The sequence below is a fragment of the Marmota marmota genome, unplaced genomic scaffold (genome assembly GCF_001458135.2).
Source record: "Marmota marmota marmota unplaced genomic scaffold, marMar, whole genome shotgun sequence".
In the NCBI taxonomy this organism is placed as follows: domain Eukaryota; kingdom Metazoa; phylum Chordata; class Mammalia; order Rodentia; family Sciuridae; genus Marmota; species Marmota marmota.
Window position 1 is genome coordinate 65,371,870 of NW_026000174.1, and position 20,841 is coordinate 65,392,710.

At 38.5% G+C, this 20,841-nt stretch overlaps 1 pseudogene; it reads right to left on the reverse strand.

Annotated features, from left to right (window-relative positions):
- LOC107160243 overlaps positions 1 to 5,268 on the reverse strand; it is a 21,251-nt pseudogene extending 15,983 nt beyond the window's left edge.
- Positions 5,269 to 20,841: the final 15,573 nt, after the last annotated feature.

The following is a 20,841-nucleotide window of genomic DNA, read 5'->3' on the forward strand; positions in this document are numbered from 1 at the left end:
AAAAAAAAAAAAAAAAAAAAAAGGTGGCCAGCCCTGGGTTACAGAGTCCAGCTGTTTGGACAAATAGGCCACTGGATGGTGCCAAGTCCCCAGCATCTGAGTCAAAACTCTCACAGCCACTCCAGACTGATCATGGACATACAGAAAGAAAGGCTTTGTGAGGTCAGGGAGCCCTAATCCAGGTGCACTGGTGAGTGCTTGTTGAATGTCCTCAAAGGCCTTTTGCTTAGTTGTCCCCCACATCAGAAGATCTCATTCTCCCCCGTTTGTGGCTTCTTACAGGGGTTTTTCCATGACTGAAAAGTTAGGGATCCATATATGGCTGAACCCAGTAGCCCCCAAGAATTCTCTAGTCTGATGGCAGGTTGAAGGGACTGGAATTGAGCAGATTTTGAGGCCCAGTTGTTGTTCTGTTCTGTTGTTAAGTAAGATGGTAACCAAGGTATTTGACGTTTTGTCTTGATAGATATAGGCTTTTAAGTCAGAGTCCAGTGCTGTCCCAAGGATGGTGTATTGAAGTCCCTGGGAGGAACTGTAATTTAGGGAAGGGAGGCATACATAGAGCCTCAGGCGCTTTAAGATGCAGGACTTTTTTGTTGTTGTTGTTTTCTCCTAGTGAAGGATCTTGGCTGTTAGGATTCTTCAACTCTTAAATATAATGTAAATACTAGCAGAGACTGATGATCTGAGACATTATTTGTATAAAAGACACCTATGTAAATCTCACCATGGGTCGTCTGCCAAGGTTGGAGGGCAACAGTGTGGTCCCATGCAGGTCCCAGTGTGGCAGCCACATTGTTTGTGCCTACCTAGGTGTTTCTCTTTGTTTGCATGGCTTTATCGTCCTGCCAAGTGGGAGCCTGATCTAATTGTATATAGTGACTGCCCCACTTGTGTTTTTGTTCAGTATGCCTGGGTGCATGGGGCTCTGTGGCCCTTCCTGTTGGTGGCTCACAGCATGTGGCTTGGAGCCAGGGTGGCATGTCCTTTTGGAGTAAGCACCCTATGGCCCACTGTTGGCTGTCAACATGAACATATTCCGGTTCATTTGGGGGCTTGCAGCAGCTGAGCCCTCTTGAGGCGCTTGGTCCCATGTAATCAGATGCAGATGTATGTGTCTATGGGACCCCTGCCATATTCGTCAATCATCAACTTCCGAGCAAGTGGGAAGAAACTGAAAGAAGGGGCTGGGGCCCAAACATTCATTCCTTCTCTGTTCAAGGCTTAGCATTTGAACATGGCAGTGGGTACTTGTCTGCTGGGGCCACTGGAGGCTTCCCCTTTTGTCTGGCCATGCTTTTTTTCCTTATAAACATTTGGACCATTGGCTTTGTTCTAGTGAGATGCCCCTTTGAGTGAACTCTGGGTTTGTGGTGAGGGTAGCTGTAAGGAGATCCATCCTCCTTTTTATCTTTCTGGTCTGCCTGTCTTTGAGTCTCTGGATCTTGATTGATGAAAACAGTGGTGGCCACCTTAATCAACTCAGGGTACACTTCTCAGTAAAGTCCTCTACGATTGTAATTTTTGGCAAATGGGTCTCTGAGCCTGTCCCACAAAGGCTGCATTGATCACCTGTTGCTTGCGCCTGTTCATTTCTTCACTGACAAACTTGCACTGTGGCTGCAATGTTTGTATGGTGCCCCTCCTCTCCCGGGCACCTCTGGGCAGGGAGAGGGGCAGCAGTGGTGGTGGCCTGGACATTTAGTTCTGAGTCAGTTGGGCACATCTCTTTTGATCATTGCTTCCAGTTTCATAGGGCAGAGGGGCCTTAGGTAGATGTGGGGCCGAGAGAAATGTTCAGAGCTATCGAGGGTGCGAGAGGGAGATGCTGGAGCATCAGGAGGCTTATCTCAGCTCTGTTTGTCTGAAGATGCGCTCGGCTTAGGCTAGGGCTCAGGGCTGGCTCCGATTCCTTTTAACTCTTGGGCACAGACAGTGTGTTTTGTTCTCTCTCTCTCTTTTTTCTATTCTTTTAGACTTTCTATGAGGGCTTCTTGACATCTCTTTATCTTTAGACCTTCTTCTTTGTTGGGGCCCATCCTAGGTCTGGATAATGGGCTGCATCAGATCAGTCATGGCCCAGGGTTTCTCCGTGTAGGAGGGAGTATGATTTTTCCAGCTTATGAGCACAATGGTGGTGAAAGGCTGGCACACAAAACTGCCTTTTCTCCCTCAGGTGTTTTCCTCTGGTTAATATGGGCAGGTCCTTTAGTCCCTTGCAGGGGCATCTAGAGAGTTCTCATCTGAGTTGTGGCTCTAGTCTTGGGACGTGAAAGTGTTTTTGGCCTTAGGAAGCCTTTGGCTCTGAGGACATCACAGAGGAAGGAATAGCCAGTATTGGGGGGCCATCATTTGTTGCCTCTGAGGACAAGGGGGCTAGGGAACAGTCTGTTGTCCCTGTGGTCTTGGCAAAGTTGGGTAGAGTGGCACATAAGGTCCTGGGTCCTCTTCTGGCTCACGGGAAAACTGTTTCCTTTCCTGTCTTTCGTAGTCAGGTTTTCTGTTTAGCTGCTTTCCGCTAAGTCTTAGAGACCACTATGCACCTGGCTAACATCAGCTTGGACTGTCCATCTAGACAGGCTCTCAATCAAGGGGGCTGTTTCTGTACTATCTCTTGCCAGCAATCAATATAAGAGAATTGGTTCAGGGGTTCCAACAACAATCAAATGGACCTTGGCAATGACTCTCTCATCTAAAGGTCCTTCTGGTGGCCAGCCCACATCTTGGGTGAGCCACTGCAACATTTGTGGAGTGAGTCTCACCCCACAGTTACCAGGAAAACCTTCCTAAAGGTTTCTAACACACATTTCAGATGGCTCAGTTTCCTTAGTGTGCCTCCCATGTTCCACCCTGCATCAGTGTCACACAGTTAGAACAAAACACACTTAGGACAAGACTCGCTTTGTCCATCTCCGGCCGCTCCCCTCATGGGGACTTAGGGCCCTCTTAGCCTTGCAGGTCGGTATCAGCCCCGACCTGGAGCTTTCACCTAGACATTGGTTGGTGAAATTCCGCCATAGACTGTATGAGGTGCCATGGAACCGCAGATCAGGACTCTGCATTTGCTTCGGCCCTCGGGTTGGGTCGCAACCCTTCCCTTTGTCCATCTCATTCACACACTTTCATACAGACATGGCCAGAACAAAATTTCTATACCGCCCCAATTCCAACAATTCCAAACCAAACTAAAAGGGCACCACTGTTTCCCCTCCTGCTCGCTGACCCCAATCAGGGGCTACTCAGGCGACTCCCTGTTTCAGCTCCAACCACTTTGGAGGGGTACTTGGGACCCAACGGAGGTTGATCAAGGCTCTCTTCCACCCACTTAGGCCTCAAAGGGGAAGTCAGGTGGGCTGCAAAACCAAATGGACCTGGGTCCTACCTGTTCAGCAGGGCGGTGCTCCAAAACCCTAATTCTGATTCCTGCTGCCTTTGGGTTCTGTTGTGCTCCGAGGTGGCAGTCCCAGGGCCCTGGGTGAGTTGATCATCCTTCAGGCCAAGAGTGGCCTGGGTGCACCAAGGGAACCGCTGTCCCCCCACCACCCCAGGGAAGCTGGTCTCCGGAGACAAGAGAGGCAGAATAGCCTTCCTTACCTCCTCTGTCCCATCTGAGTTGCCAAAAATGTTGTAGGGACAAACGAGGCAAGGCACAGAAGATAGCAGGAAAACAGTTTTATTTGGCTGCAGCCAGGTTCAGAGGGCACAGCTTTTGCTGTAATCAATCAATCCCCTGAACCCTGAGTTCAGGGAGTTTCAGAGTTTTATACCCAGTGTGTAAAGGGAGGGGCTCAGAAGTTCACTGTCTGCAGAAATTCACATAAAAGCAGCTTTTTCTTTCACTGTTCTGGGCAAGTTAACACTTCAAGGACAACACCTGAGAAGGGGAGAGCTTCTTTTTCCCTTTCTTTCCTCCCCTTGCCAGCTGTTACCATGTAGCCCAATTGTAACTTATCTTAAAAACGTAGACATCTCTGTGAAGCCCCAGCTCAAGGCCAGAGGCCTTGTTTGCACATTTCTTCAAGGTACTATACTGGATATGTTTGTGAAAAACTATAAGGGGGTGTCCAGCACCTGGAGTGCTGGTATCTTCTCCACTAGTAGCCAAGTAAATAGGGTGACATGAAAATAGGAAGTTTATCTACAATGGACTCTTTTGCTGACAGTCTTCAAATCAGCCATGGTGAAGAGGGCCTTTTTTGTGGAGAAAGGGGGTGCCACTTCATGATGAGCTGGGCTGAGAGTCCTCTATAGAAGGTGAGGTAGCCTTCCTCCTGGAACACCAGGCAGCTGTCTGGAAGAAGGACTTGTACTTGGTTCCCTCCTCCTGGAGCCAAGTTCTAATGACCTCGTGTGGATAAGCAATGCAGGAGGCACATCCCTTAGAAAGAGCAGCAGCTGCCATGAGTCCAAAAAAAAACTTGTGGAATGTTGGAGTCTGTAAACAAGTCAAAATAACACCTTGCATTTTGCCAGGGGAATGTTAGAGTTCATAAACAAGTCTGGATGGTGCCTGGCAAAATGCCAGAGGGAGTGGTTTGAGAAGTAACAAAACCGAGCCATTAAGTGTAGAGATTCCTGATTGGTTGACTGATGTATCTAGTTTATGCTAATTAGATAAGCTGTGTGGAATGTATAAATACTGCTCCTGTCCTGCAATAAGCGGCTCCCACTCCTGCTGTATCAATGTACACAAGTTGTTCGTCACCCCCCGGTTATTTTGCTGCAGCCGGACTGCGGCAGTGGAATTTTTCTCAGTTCCACTTGTGGAAGAGGCTAATGTATCTTCTTTCAGATACTTCTTTAAACTTTCATAAATAGCAAAACAGATGATAGTTTCTGAGATTCCGGCATATGAGGCAGTTAGTCCTCTATAGAAGCCACGGACGCCCTCTGTCTGGTAAACATATCCAGTGCACCGGAGTGTGTTCATCTGCTTGGAGCCCCTTATTTTTCTCTCTAGCTGCATCCGAGTTTTAGCCATCTATATAGGATTCATTAAGGAATTTGTGACAAAATCTGCAGAACCAGCTGAGAAAATATGCACGATATTGCTATTAGGCACGAAAATGTCATTAAATTGCTCTTTGGAGTAACATGCAAAGTACACAGCCCTTGACGGTGCCACTCCAACCAAATTTGGACCCAATCCTCTAAAGAGTGACTTTGGTCCTTCCTTCTCCAAGATGGACTTCAGAACCTGTAGGAGTCCAGGTGTCACCAAGTCGGTCTCACCATTACAGCTCCATTAATGGTAGTAAAAGATACCATCACAGACATTTCTGAGGATCGTTAGGGATCATGGAATTATTTGCAAACTTTTGTTCCAATATGATGGCAAACCTAGAAGAAAAGGGAAGATTTACAGACACAGACAACCTACCAAATTTGAATGAAGAAGATAAAATAAATCTTAGCAGACCAATAACAAGCAACAAGACTGAGCAGTAATAAAAAGCTTTTCCCAAAAAGAAAAGTCCAGAAACTGATGAATTCCCAGCTGTGTTCAACCAGACCTTTTAGTTTTAATTGTATTGTTTTTTATTTGTTCTTTTTAGTCATACATAACAGTAGAATGTATTTTGACATATCATACATACATGGAGTACAACTTCCTATTTTTGTGGTTGTACATGATGTGGAGTTACACTAGTTGTGTATTCATATATGAACAAAAGAAAGTTACGTATGATTCATTCTATTCACTTTGCATTCTCATTCCTCCTCCATTGCTCCCACTCTCCCCTGTCCAATCTAGTAATTCTTAATTCCTCCTTTCTCCACCCAACCCCTTCCTATTGTGAGCCAGCATCCACATATTGGAGAGAATGTTCAGCCTTTGGATTTTGGGAATGGCTTGTTTCACTTAGCATGATAATCTCCAGTTCCATCCATTTCCAAGCAAATTCCATAATTTTATTCTTTTTTATGGAAGAGTAGTAATCCATTGTATATACACCACATTTTAAAATGTATTCATCTGTTAAAGGGAACCTAGGGTTGTTCTATAGCTGAGTTATTGTGAATTGAACTGTTATGAACATAGATATGGCATATTGCTATGGTATGCTGATTTTTTATATATGACAGTGAAATGCATTACAATTCTTATTACACACAGAGAGCACAATTTTTCATATCTCTGATTATATACAAAGTATATTCATGCCAATTTGTGTCTTCATGCCTGTACTTTGGATAATAATGATCATCACATTTCACTATCATTAATAATCCCATGCCACTTCCCTTCCCCTCCAACTCCTCTGCCCTATTTAGAGTTTTCTCCCTCTTCCTATCCCACTATGAACCAGCCTCCTTATATCAAAGAAAATATTCAGCATTTGGTTTTTTGGGATTGGCTAACTTCACTTAGCATTATCTTCTCTAACTCCATCCATTTACTTGCAAATGCCATGATTTTATTCCCTTTTGTTGCTGAGTAATATTCCATTGTGTATATATGCTACATTTTTTTTTCATTCATTCATCTAATTGAAGGGCATCTAGGTTGGCTCTACAGTTAGCTATTGTGAATTGTGCTGCTATAAGCATTGATGTGGCTGTGTCCCTGTAGTATGCTGTTTTTAGGTCCTTTGGGTATAGACCGAGGAAAGGGTTAGCTGGGTCAAAAGGTGGTTCCATTCCCAATTTTCCAAGAAACCTCCATACTGTTTTCCTTATTGGCTGCACCAATTTGCAGTCCCACCAACAGTGTATGAATGTGTACTTTTTCCCCACATCCTCACCAACACATACTGTTGTTTGTTTTCATAATAGCTGCCATTCTGACTGGAGTGAGATGAAATATTAGAGTGGTTTTGATTTGCATTTCTCTAATTGCTAGAGATGTTGAACATATTTTTCATATATTTGTTGATTGATTGTATGTCCTCTGCTGAGAAGTGTCTGTTCAGGCCCTTGGCTCATTGATTGATTGGGTATTTGTTTTTTTAGTGCTTAGCTTATTGAGTTATTTATATACCCTAGAAATTAGTGCTCTATCAGATGTGTGAAGGGTAAAGATTTGCTCCCAAGATGTAGGCTGTCTATTCACCTCACAGATTGTTTCTTTGCTGAGAAGAATTTTTTTAGTTTGATTCCATCCCATTTATTGATTCTTGATTTTCATTATTGCACTATAGGAGTTTTATTAAGGAAGTTGGGGCCTAATACCACATGATGGCGATTAGGGCGTACTTTTTCTTCTGTTAGCCACAGGGTCTTTGGTTCAATTCCTAGGTCCTTGATCAACTTTGAGTTGAGTTTTTTGCATGGTGAGAGATAGGGGTTTAATTTCATTTTGTTGCATATGGATTGCCAGTTTTCCCGGCACCATTTGTTGAAGAGGTTATCTTTTCTCCAATGCATGTTTTTGGCACCTTTGTCTAATATAAGGTGATTGTTATTTTGTGGGTTAGTCTCTGTGTCTTCTATTCTTTACCATTGGTCTACCAGTCTGTTTTGGTGCCAATACCATGCTGTTTTTGTTACTATTGCTCTGTAGTATAGTTTAAGGTCTGGTATAGTGATGCCACCTGCTTCACTCTTCCTGCTAAGGACTGCTTTAGCTATTCTGGGTCTCTTATTTTTCCAGATGAATGTCATGGTTGATTTTTCTATTTCTATGAGAAATGTCATTGTAATTTTGATTGGAATTTCATTAAATCTGTATAGTGCTTTTGGAAGTATGATCATTTTGATAATATTAATTCTGCCTATCCAAGATCAAGGTAGATCTTTCCATCTTCTAAGGTATTCTTTGACTTCTTTCTTTAGGGTTCTGTAATTTTCGTTATATAAATCTTTTACCTCTTTTGTTAAGTTGATTCCCAAGTATCTTATTTTTTTGAGGCTATTGTAAATGAGGTAGTTTTTCTCATTTATCTTTCTGAGGAATTGTCACTGATATAGAGAAATACTTTTGATTTATGAGTGTTGATTTTATATCCTGCCACTTTGCTGAATTTATTTACTAGTTCTAGATATTGAATCATATCATCAGCAAATAGTACCAATTTGAGTTTTTTCCCCCATGTGTATCCCTTTAATTTCTTTCATCTGTCTGATTGCTCTCACTAGTGTTTTAAGAACTATGTTAAATAGAAATGGTGAATGAGGGCATCCCTGTCTTGTTCCTGTTTTTGGAATTTCCTTTTTTTAATTTTTATTTTTTTTCTGTTTTTGGAATTTCAATTCAACTTCAATATTTCTCCATTTAGAATGATGTTGGCCTGGGGCTTAACATAGATAGTCTTTATGATGTTGAGATATGTTCCTGTCATCCCTAGTTTTTCTAGTGTTTTAATCATGAAGGGATGCTGTATTTTGTCAAATGCTTTTTCTACATCTATTGAGATGATCATATGATTCATATCTTTAAGTCTATCTATGTGATGAACTACATTTATTGATTTCTGTATGTTGAACCAACCTTGCATCTGTGGGATGAATCCCACTTGATTGTGGTGTACGATCTTTTTGATGTTTTTGTATTCAATTTTCCAGAATTTTATTGAAAATTTTTGCATCTATGTTCACTAGAGATATTGGTCTAAAGTTTTCTTTTTTTGATGTGTCCGTCTGGTTTTGGAATCAGAGTGATATTGGCCTCATAGAATAAGTTGGAAGTGCTACCTCCTTTTCTATTTCCTGAAATAAATTGGAGAGTATTGGTACTAGTTCTTCTTTACAGGTCTTGTGAAACTTGGCTATGTATCCATCCAGTCCTCAGCTTTTCTTAGTTGGTAGACTTTTGTTGAAGTCTTCTATTTTGTCATTTGAAATTGATCTGTTGAATTGTGTATATCATCCTGATTCAATTTAGGCAAATTATATGACTAGAAATTTGTCAATGCCTTTGATATTTTCTATTTTATTGGAGTGCAAGTTTTCAAAATAATTTCTAATTATGTTCTGTATTTCTGTACTGTCTGTTGTGATATTTCCTTTTTCATCACATATGTTAGTGATTTGAGTTTTCTTTCTCCATCTCTTCATTAGCTTTCTAAGGATCTATCAATTTTATTTATTTTTTCAAAGAACAAAACTTTTTGTTCTGTCTTTTTTTGTTGTTTCTTTTGTTTCAATTTCATTGATTTCAGCTCTAAGTTTAATTATTTCCTGTCTTGTACTGCTTTTAGTGTTGATTTTTTCTTCTTTTTCTAGGGCTTTGAGATGTAATGTTAAGTCATTTATCTGTTGACTTTTTCTTTTTTTAAGGAATGAACTTTATGCAAGTAACTTTCCTCTTAGAGCTGCTTCCATAGTGTCCCACAGATTTTGATATGTTGTATCTGTGTTCTCATTCACTTCTAAAACTTTAAAAATCTTTTCCTTGATGTCTTTTTTAACCCGTTGTTCAATCATTAACATATTATTTAGTCTTCAGGTGTCGGAGTGGATTTTATTTCTTATTTTATCATTGGTTTCTAATTTCATTTCATCTAATCTGATAGAATTCAGGGTAGTATCTCTACATTTTTATATTTTCCAAGAGTTGCTTTGTGGCATAATATATGGTCTATTTTAGTGAAGGATCCATGTGCTTCTGAGAAGAAAGTTTATTTTCTCCTTGAAGGATGAAATATTCTATATATGTCAGTTAAGTTTAAGTTATTGATTGTATTATTGAGTTCTATAGTTTATTTGTTCAGCTTTTGTTTGGAAAATCTATGTAGTGATGAAAGAGATGTGTTAAAGTCACACAATATTATCGTGTTGTGGTCTATTTGACTCTTGAAGTTTAGAAGAGTTTGTTTGATGAACATAGATGCTCCATTGTTTGGGTCATATATATTTAAACTTATTAAGTCTTGTTTGTGTATGGTTCCCTTGAGCAGTATGTAGTGTCCTTCTTTATCCTTTTTAATTGACTTTAGTTTGAAGCCTGCTTTCTTTGATATGAGGCTGGAAACCCCTGCTTGCTTCCACAGTCCATGTGAGTGGTATAATTTCTCCCAACTCTTCACCTTCAGTCTGTGGATGTCTTTTTCTGAGATGAGTCTCTTGGAGGCATCATATTTTTGGATCTTTTTAATATCCAATCTGCTAGTCTATGTCTATTGATTTGTGAGTTTAGTGTATTAACATTTAGGGTTATTATTGAGACATGATTTGCATTCCCAGTCATTTTTATTTTTGGTATTTAACATAACTTGTTTTCTCCTCTGAGTAGATTTTCCTTTAATGTAATACCTCCTTCTGATGATTTTCATCATTGTTTTTATTTCCTCTTCTTGGAATATTTTGCTGAGGATGTTCTGTAGTGCAGGCTTTCTAATTGTAAATTATTTTAACTTTTGTTTATCATGGAAGGTTTTTATTTCATCATCAAATCTAAAACTTAGTTTTGCTGGATATAAGATTCTTGATTGGCATCCATTTTCTTTCAGAGCTTGGTATATGTTGTTTTACAATCTCCTGGTTTTGAGGGTCTGTGTTGAAAAATCTGCTGAGATACAAATTGGTCTTTCCTGATATGCGATCTGTTTTTTCTCTCTTGCAGCTTTTAAGATTCTATGATTATTCTGTATGCTAGGCATTTTCAGTATAATGTGCCTTGGTATAGATCTGTTTGTAATTTTGTACATTTGGTGTCCTGTAAGACTCTTGTATTTTATTTTTTCCAATTCATTCTTCATGCACGAGAAATTTTCTGATATTATCTCATTGAAGAGATTGTGAATTCCTTTGATTTGAAATTTTGTACTTTCCTCTATCCCAATAACTCTTATATTTGGTCTTTCAATGCTGTCCCATAATTCTTGGATGTTCTGTTCATGGTTTCTAACTGTCTTCACTGTGTGATCAACTGTATTTTCCAGGTTTTATACTTTATTTTCATCATCTGATGTTCTTTCTTCCAAGTGATCTAGTCTGTTGGTTATGCTTTCTATTGAGTTTTTTATTTGATTTACATATCCTTTATTTGAAGGATTTATGACGGTTTCTCTTTCAGAGTCTCTCTCTCTCTCTCTCTTTTGAAGTAATCTTTTGTTACCTGTGTTTTCTCTCTTATCTCATTGTTGGAGTGATCAATTTTTGCCTGTATTTGCTCATTTAGGTCATTCTTTAGTTCACAGATCATTTTAATTATGAACCTTCTGGATTCTTTCTATGACATTTCATCAACTTTGCTGTCTGTGGGTTCTGTTATTATAGTTTCCTGGTTTGTTTGGGGCACTTTCCTCCCCTGTCTTTTCATGTTGTCTATGTGTCTTCCTTTCTTGCAGTGTGGATCTGAGGTATTACAGTTTCTTCTCCATATTCATATAGTACTGTGCAGATTGTCTCTATCTCACTTTGATGTTGGTCTTCCAGACCCTGCTGGTTTCCCTCAATGAACGCTACTGCATTCTGATTCTGGTTCCTGTGCAAGTTGGTGTGGGTGGTTCTGGGTCACTGGGTTTGACCTCCTTCAGTGGTCAGCCCATCGGAAGGGGCAGTCCTTCACCAGAGCCTAAACTCTGGTGGTGTCTGCCCTGCCAGGGGAGGGGTGAACAGAGCCTGCTAAGCATCTGGGACCCACACACCTGGTGTTGGTTGATCTGGTCCACAGGACTTGATCTCCCTCGGTAGTCTCTGGTATGCTGATTTTTAAGTTCTTTGGGTATATGTCAAGAAGTGGGATAACTGGGTCAAATGGTGGTTCCATTCCAAGTTTTCTGAGGGATCTCCATACTGCTTTGCAGAGTGGTTGCACCAATTTGCAATGTATGAGTGTACATTTGTCCCCATATCTTCTCCAACATTTATTGTTAATTGTATTCTTGATAATTGCCATTCTAACTAGAGAAAGAAGAAATCTCAGTGTAGTTTTATTTTGCATTTTTCTAATTGCTAGAGACATTGAACATTTTTTGACCACTCATATTTCTTCTTCTGTACAGTGTCTGTTCAATTTCTGTAGCACATTTATTGATTGGGTTATTTGGATTTTTGGTGTTAAGTTTTTTGAGTTCTCTATATATCTAGAAGATTAATGTTTTATCTGAGGTAAAGGTGACAAAGATTTTTTCCCATTCTGTATGCTCTCCCTTCATGTTATTGATTATTTGCTTTGCTGTAAAGAAATTTTTAGTTTGACACAATCCCATTGTTGATTCTTGATTTTAATTCTTATGCTTTATGAGTCTTTTCAAGGGATTTGGTTCCTAAGCCAACATGATTCAGATTTGGGCCTACTTTTTCTCTCATAGGAGCAAGATCTCTGGTCTAATGCATAGATCCTTGATCCACTTTGAGTTGATTTTTGTGCTGGGTGAGAGGTAGGAGTTTATTTTCATTTTGCTACAATGATTTTCAGTTTTTTCAGCAACACTTTTTGAAGAGTCTATCTTTTCTTGAATGTATTTTTATGGTGCCTTTGTATAATATGAGATAACTGTATTTATATGGATTTGTCTCTGGTAAGCCAGACTTTTTAAGAAAGAAGTGGTGCCAATATCTCTTGAATAATTTTATAAAACCAAAAGGGGAACACTCCACAGTTTATTCCATAAAACCAATATCACCCTGATACCAAACCCAGGTAAATACACATCAAAGAAAGAAAATTTCAGACCAGTATTCTTGATGAATAAGAATTCAAAAACCCTCATTGAAATATTAGTAATTATTCTTCAAAAACACAGTTAAGAAAATTGAACATAATGATTCTATGGATTTCATCTCAGAGATTTAAGAATCATTCAACAAATGCAAAACAATAAATGTAACTCAACACATGAGAAATAAGAACAAAAATCATATGATTATCAATTTAGATGTATAAAAAATATTTGAAAAAATAAAGCACCCATTCATTTTAAAAACAGTGAAGAAAATAAAGATAGAAGGAACTTACCTAAACATCATACATGTATATATAACAAACCAAAAACCAACATCATATGGAATGGGGAAAAATTAGAAGCATTTTTTTTTTCTAAAATCAGATCAAGACAAGGATGTCAAATCTCACCATTCCTGTTCAATAAAATACTTGAAATTTTAGCTGGAGCAATTAGAGAAGAAAAAAATTAAAAATTTCTTATTTTTTTCCTCAAAGGAAATCTAAACAAAAAGTGTAATACTGGTGAATAATAATACGAGATTTAAAATTATACTACAGAGCTATGGCAAGAAAACTAGCATGGTACTGCAATAAGAAATGGACAAATGGACCAATAGAATAAAATAAAAGACAGAGAAAAAAACCTACACAGATTACGATCATATGACCTTAATAAAGGTGCCAAAAACATACATTGGGAAAAAAAGAGAATTTAAAAAAGATGATGCTAGAAAAATTGGATATCCACATGTAGAAGACTAAAACTAGATCCTTATCTCTAGTCCTGTACTAAAGTCAACTCAAAGTGCATTAATGCTCTAGGATTTAGACCCCAAACTTTGAACTCCTAGGAGAAAACACAGAAGCATCACTCCAACATATAACCACAGGGGAAAATTTTCTTAATAAAGCCCCTAAATGTCAAGAAATAAAACAAAAAAATCAATAAATGGAATTGCATCAAACTAAAAAGCTTCTGCATAGAAAAGGAAACAACTAAGTGTATGAAGAGAGAGCCTACAATATGGGACAAAACTGTTGCCATTATTCTTCTGAATAATTAATATCCAGAATACACAAAGAACACACACAGGAAAACCAATTTAACACCAAAATAACAACAACTTATTAAAAATGGGAAAATAAACTGAATAGACATTTTTCAAAAGAAAAAATCAAATGGCCAACAAGTATATGAAAAAGAGTTTGATATCTTTAGTTAACAGTGAAATTCATTAGGCTTTTATTTCACTTCAGGTACAATGGACTCATCAAGAATACAAGTAATAGTAATGGCTTACCAGGACTTTGGGGAAAATGTACAGATATATATTGTTGGCAAGACTACAAATTAGTACATACACTGTGGAAATCAGTATGAAGTTTCCTCAAAAGACTAGGAATGAAACCACAATATGACCTAATTCTACTACTCCTCATAAAATTTCCAAAAGAAATAAAATCAGAATACTACAGCAATATGTGCATACCCATGTTCACAGCAGCACAAATTAAAAAAAGCCAAGTTATGGAACCAGTTTATGTGTCCATCAATTGATGGATGAATAAAAAAGTGTGGGATATGTACACAATAGATTTTATTTTTGTTCTTTATAAAGAAGAACAAAATTATGTCATTTGCAGGGAAATGGATTGAACTGGAGAGCATTATGTTGAGCAAAATAAGTCAGATATAATGGATCATAAATTCTCTCTCATATGTGGAAACTAGACAGAAAAAAGTAGGAAAAAGGAACATCGTGAAAATAGAATGAAGAACCAATATCATGGAACATGGAGATCAAGGAAAAGGAGGAGGGGAGAGGAATGGAGAGTGGAGGATGTAATTGAACAAATTATATTATGTGCCTATATACATATGTCACAATAAACTACACTATTATTTGAAATTATAAAAAGACTATATTACACTAATAAGTGAACAAATATTTGTTACAGAAAGATAAAAATGGCAAAATGCATAAAACCCATATGTAATGAAATGATAGTTGAAAACTTACCAAATCTTATGAGAGATATGGACATCCAGGTTCAGGAAGCTCAAAGAACTCCAATTAGATTAAGCAAAAAAAAATTATTCTCTAAGGCATATTATAATCAGGCTATCCAAAGTATAAGAGAAAAAAAAGGAATTCAGAATACAGCATATATAAGGGAATCCCCATTAGACTAACAGCAGATTTCTCGGAAGAGACCTTACATAGCAGAAAATAATGACATGAATCATTGAAAATCCTCAAAGACAAAACATTACTTAACAAGAAAACTATACACAAAGCTGTCCTTCAGAAATGAAGGACAAATAAGGACTTTGCATCACAAGCAAAAGCTGAGAGATCTACTAACCACCACACTAGCCTTAGAAGAAATGCTTCAGAACAATCCAGCATCAAGAGACAAAGGATAATAACCATCATCATGAGCATGCAAAGGTGTAATTTAGAAGAGCAGAAACTCAAAAGAGAAACAGAAAAATCAGGCAATATCTATATAGAAAACTGTAAAATCACAAAATCAAACAATAAGAGAGGAAGAAAGAACACAGGATTAGAAAAAACACAACAACCAGAAAAAAGTGAACAAAATCACAACAGTTCTTACTTGTCAGTAACAATCTTGAAAATGGATGGATTAACATCTTCAATTAAAATATTTAAACTATCTGTATTAAATGTAAATTGATAAAAAATTACCTAATGATTCATTAGCTACAATTAAAACTCACCTCGATGATGAAGACATGCACAGACTGAAAGTGAAGTGATGAAAAATGATATTCTATGCTAATAGAAACCAAAAGTGAGCTTACATGTATCAGATAAAGTGGTCAAAAATTGTAAAAAGAGACAAAGGACAAGTGGCTATATAGTGGTACAGTTGTCAATTCCATAATCAAAAATAACAATTGTAAATATATATGCATTGAATGACAGAGCACCCAATTATATAAAACTAACATTACTAAATCTAGAAGGAAGGGTAGACATCAATACAGAAGGATTTGGGGATTCCAGTACCCCAGTTTCACCAATAGATCTTCCAGATGAAAATATCAATGTAGAGACTTAGGAATTATACTATACTAAAGGCCAAATGGACCTAACAGAATCTATAGAACATTTAATAAAAATGCAGAATATGTGTTCTTCTCATAAGTGCATGGAAAATTCTTCAGGATAGACTCTCTGTTAGGCCACAAAGAATATTTTAACTGATTTAAAAAAAATGTTATATCTTCTCTGACCCCAATAGAATAAAATTACAAATCAATAACAAACATGTATTGAAATACCACACTGTACCCCAAAAATATGTACAATCACAATGCAACATTTAAAATGTTTTTAAAAATTAAACAGAAAAAATTTAGAAATTGTACAAATACATGAAAATTAAACAACATACCTATGAATAACAAATGGATCAATAAAAGAATCAATATGGACCCTTAAAGAATCTACTTACTCCTACCCAAAAAAATAGATGATCTCTGATACCCGACCTGACAACGCAACTCGAGGAAGTGGAAAAGCAAGAGCTCATGTGAAAGTCACGGGTTCAGCACCAGCCCACACAGCATCACAGAATTTATGGAAGCAGCTTGGATTGTGCATTATAAATGCACAGGGTGCTTAAAAATTTCCCCTGTTAAATTTGTTTCTAAAAGTTTGTGCCCATTTCTTGTCCTTATATCAACACAGAATAAACCTCAGGAGAAAACAATCAATTGCTTCTTTAGGTATTTCCTGATATAATGGTCAGGTATGTGTGCTCCTATGGTATGGATACTCTTAATTTGTCTGTATAACTGCCCCACAGTCTAAAGGGCCTTGGCCTTAGCTCATATTCAGATGTGAATTTTGTTGATCTTATTGCCATGGCCTGGGCCATTTTCCAGAAATATAAGAGAATACAAAGTTATCTAGACTTCAGGAGAAGTTATAATGTCTGGTGGTCCCAGTTGAAAAAACTGATTCATCTAACCACAAGAGAATGGCTCACCATGGAATCTGTTTTTCTATTAGGAGGCTCATGACCAAGAACTTGCAATGTCCTGAAGGGAAGTCATAGCCTCCCATATTTCAACCCACAGGTATATATTGGAGGACGTAAACTCATCTCAGGCAGGACACTGGTTCATTACAAGTGTAAAGACACATTGAAGTAACACTTAATTTTCACATACAAGTTCTTTGCCTATGTCCATATTAAAAGCCAAATTCAACACACATACAAACAAATTCTAAAATACTGAAATAGTGTTTGTGGGGCTTTTTTGTTTGTTTGTTTGTTTTTGAGAACGCACATTTAATCTCTTTGATGGTCTTTTGTGGCAATATGTTGATCAATATGAGATCTTCTCAAATAATTAACATACTCCAAATGATTGTGATATATATTCATGTATATATATGTATATATATATGCATGCATATATACCAATCATTTGGAGTAATTGGAGTGTGTTATTTATATTTATTTATATATAAATGTTATACTTGGTAATAGCCTCAGTTTGATCTGTCTTCAGAACCCAATATTGAGTTACATCTATAAGCTGGAAGAATATGAAACCATGGGTTTCTTTCCCCCAACACACCAATTAAACAATAACTTATGGGAAAATTTCTTTTCTGAAAAATATAGAAACTAATTGATAAGGTTCTGCTCCTTAAGCAACTGTGAAACCAGACACATCAAAGTTAGGAGGTAAATTAGCAACACCCTCTCTCCAGTATCCTGACCTCTGGCACAGTACCATATGATTAAGAGGAAACTTTCTTGGTTTTAGATTTTCCAAGGACAGAAAAGTTGGGGCTTAGTGGTAGAGCACTTGCCTAGCATGGATGAGGCACTGAGTTCAATCCCTGGCACCACATAAAAATTAAAACAACTGACTCAACATGGCGGCGGGCAGGGAGGCAGCGCTTTCAGTACCTCCTCAGCCACACCGACAGAGAGACACATCAGAACGTTTGGATTCTACCTGCTGAAAAACTCCCAGCAAAATTCTGCTGAAGTGAGACCTAGGTGGGGAATTTGGGATTATTGGAGGTGACAGCTTGCCCCAGACGGGTGAATCTCGGCCACCCTGTGTGGAGGTCCGGGCCGCCGCTACCTGGCGACCTGCGCAGAAGGAGGTGTTTCAGCACTGCCAGATACCATGTGTGGCGTAGAGACCCTTTGAAGAGGTTGCTAACCAAGCCTTCATGAAACAGCGGACCAGAAGTGAAACTGAGTCTTGGACATACCAGAGACAGGCCAGACCCACTCCTCTCATCAGACACTCTGGCAAGGAGTCTGGGGCCCACCATAGCAGAGAGCTGATGTCACCAGAGTTTGGCGGACGGGATCCCTTCCCAGCGAAATTGCTTCAATAGGTGTGTGACTCCCATCCCCACCAGATACATACAGCTGGGAAACCTCAAAAATCTCACCCCAGAGCTCCGTGGGCATGACTGTAGGGGCCGAGGGAAGCAGAGGGGACTCCGGACCCCCAACTCCCCCTACCACCAGTGGCAACAAACAGTTCCTGGGGGCATGGCCACTGAAGGGGTCCAGACAAATTAAACTGATGGTTCCTAGATCACCTGCTCCACAACCTTGGGGTCTGGATGAATGACAAAAAGAGAGAGTGCTTAGTCGTTCGGGAAATAAGACCTAAGACCAAATAGCAGATCACTCAGGGGGGGCTGCAAGTGTAACTAGATCTGTGGAGATCGCCTCCAGGGAGCGGGGCCTGGCTGGCTGGCAGGAGAAAGGGGGGAAGGGCGGGAGAAGAGAAACGGCTCTGGACTAACAGGATTGGAGAGATGCCCAGTAGGGGAAGAGGAGCTGCCTTACAGCTGCTGGCACATAGAGGGCAGAAGCTCAGCTCAGAGGGCACAGCTCCACCTACTGGAAGAGAAGAAAATAGAACTCTAAGACTTCATTTATCATTTTTTTCTCTTCCCTTTTCAATTTTTATTGTTCTTTCCATTCTCCTTTATTCTACCTATTTTTCTCTTTAAGGACTCATTCCTTCCCCTTCCCCCTAATTTTCATTCCAAGCATTATGACTTTCATTACGTGTAATTTTCTAAATGCAAATAGGTGAATGTTCCGAGGCTGTCTATAGGGCTCCTAAGTACCTAGCTATTACCAAATACCCTGATCCATTCACCTATTAATATCCCCCTTCTGTAGAGCAATCTTCCAAAGCAGCCAAGACATACTAACCTTCATACCATCATAGCACCCAACCTAAACATAAAGTCCTAAGACCAAATAACAGATCACTATATGCCTACAGAATCTGTAAGCCTTTTATGAATCGAATGAAGCAGCTTTAAATTACAATAAAGCCCAACATCTCTAGACATAGTCTCCCACCACAAAGGAGAGACCACAGAGATATACAAAACCAAAACAAATTTATAGGAGAAAACAGAAACACAGCAGTTAAACAGAGTTGGAAAGTAACGTGAACACCATGAAAAAACAAGGGAAAAAAGGATTACAAACAATGCAGGACAACTTAAATTCACAGGAAAACCTAGAGGCATAAGAAAAATGGACAGAGAAAGAACTCAAGGCATATCTGACTCAGATGGAATGGAATCTTAAAGAAGTCATTAGACAGCAAGTCCAAACAATGAAATAATATTTTGAAAATGAATTACATAAACAGATTCACGAAGCAAAAAATGAACTCTACCAGGAGTTAGAGATTTAAAAAAAATCAAACAGTAATCCTAGAAATGCAGGAAACCATAAACCAAATCAAAAACTCAAATAAGACTATTACAAATAGACTAGATCAAATAGAAGTCAGAACATCAGATAATGAAGGCAAAGTTTATCAACTCGAAAAGAGTATAGTCAATGCAGAAAGGCTGGTAAGAAACCATGAGCAAAACATCCAAGAGATATGAGATGTCATAAAAAAAACCCAAACTTAAGAGTCATTGGGATAGAGGAAAGTATAGAGGTCCAAACTAAAGGAATGAGCAATCTGTTGAATGAAATAATTTTAGAAAACTTTCCAGACACGAAAGATGAAATGGATTGCCAAATCCTGGAAGCCTACAAGACCCCAAACATACAAAACCATAATAGACCAACTCCAAGACACATTATTATGAAGATATCCAACATACAGAACAAGGAGAGAATATTAAAAGCTACAAGAGAAAGGAGGCAGATTACATTTAGGGGTAAACCAATTAGGTTAACGGTTGATTTTTCATCACAGACGTTGAAAGCGAGAAGATCCTGGAACAACGTATTTCAAATGCTGAAAAATAATGGATTCCAACCAAGAATACTGTATACAGCAAAATTAAGCTTCAGGTATGACAATGAAATTAAAATATTTCATGATAAACAAAAGTTAAAAGAATTCGCAGCCAGAAAACCAGCACTGCAAAGCATTTTGAGCAAAACACTACAAGAAGAAGAAATGAAAAACAGAACCCAAAACCAACAGTGGGAAGTAACTCAGTGAAGGGGGGGGATAACCAAAGAGGAAAAACAAGCCAAATTAAAATAAATAAATAAACAAACATGACTGGAAGTACAAACCATATGTCAATAGTAACCCTAAACGTTAATGGCTTAAACTCACCAATCAAGCGACACAGGCTAGTAACTTGGATTAAAAAAACAGATACAACAATATTCTGCCTTCAGGAGACTCATATGATAGGAAAAGACACACAGGCTGAAGGTGAAAGGTTGGGAAAAATCATACCACTCACATGGTCCTCGGAAGCAAGTAGGAGTGGCCATATTCATATCGAATAAAATCAACTTCAAACCTAAGTTAATCAAAAGGGATAAAGAAGGACACTATATACTGTTAAAAGGAACCATTCACCAACAAGACATAACACTTATCAATATGTATGCACCAAACAATGGTGCTGCAACATTCATAAAACAAACTCTCCTCAAGTTCAAGAATCAAATAGACCACAACACAATAATTATGGGTGACTTCAACACACCGCTCTCACCATTGGACAGATCTTCCAAACAAAAGTTGAATAAAGAAACTATAGAACTCAATAACACAATCAATAACCGAGATGTAACCGACATATATAGAATATATCAACCATCATCAAGAGGGTATTCGTTCTTCTCAGCAGCGCATGGATCCTTCTCAAAGATAGACCATATATTATGCCATAGGGCAACCCTTAGTAAATATAAAGGTGTGCAGTGTGGGAAGCCATTCTCGCATGTGATTGGGCACCTCCCGGATTGGGTGTGAGGCGTTCTGG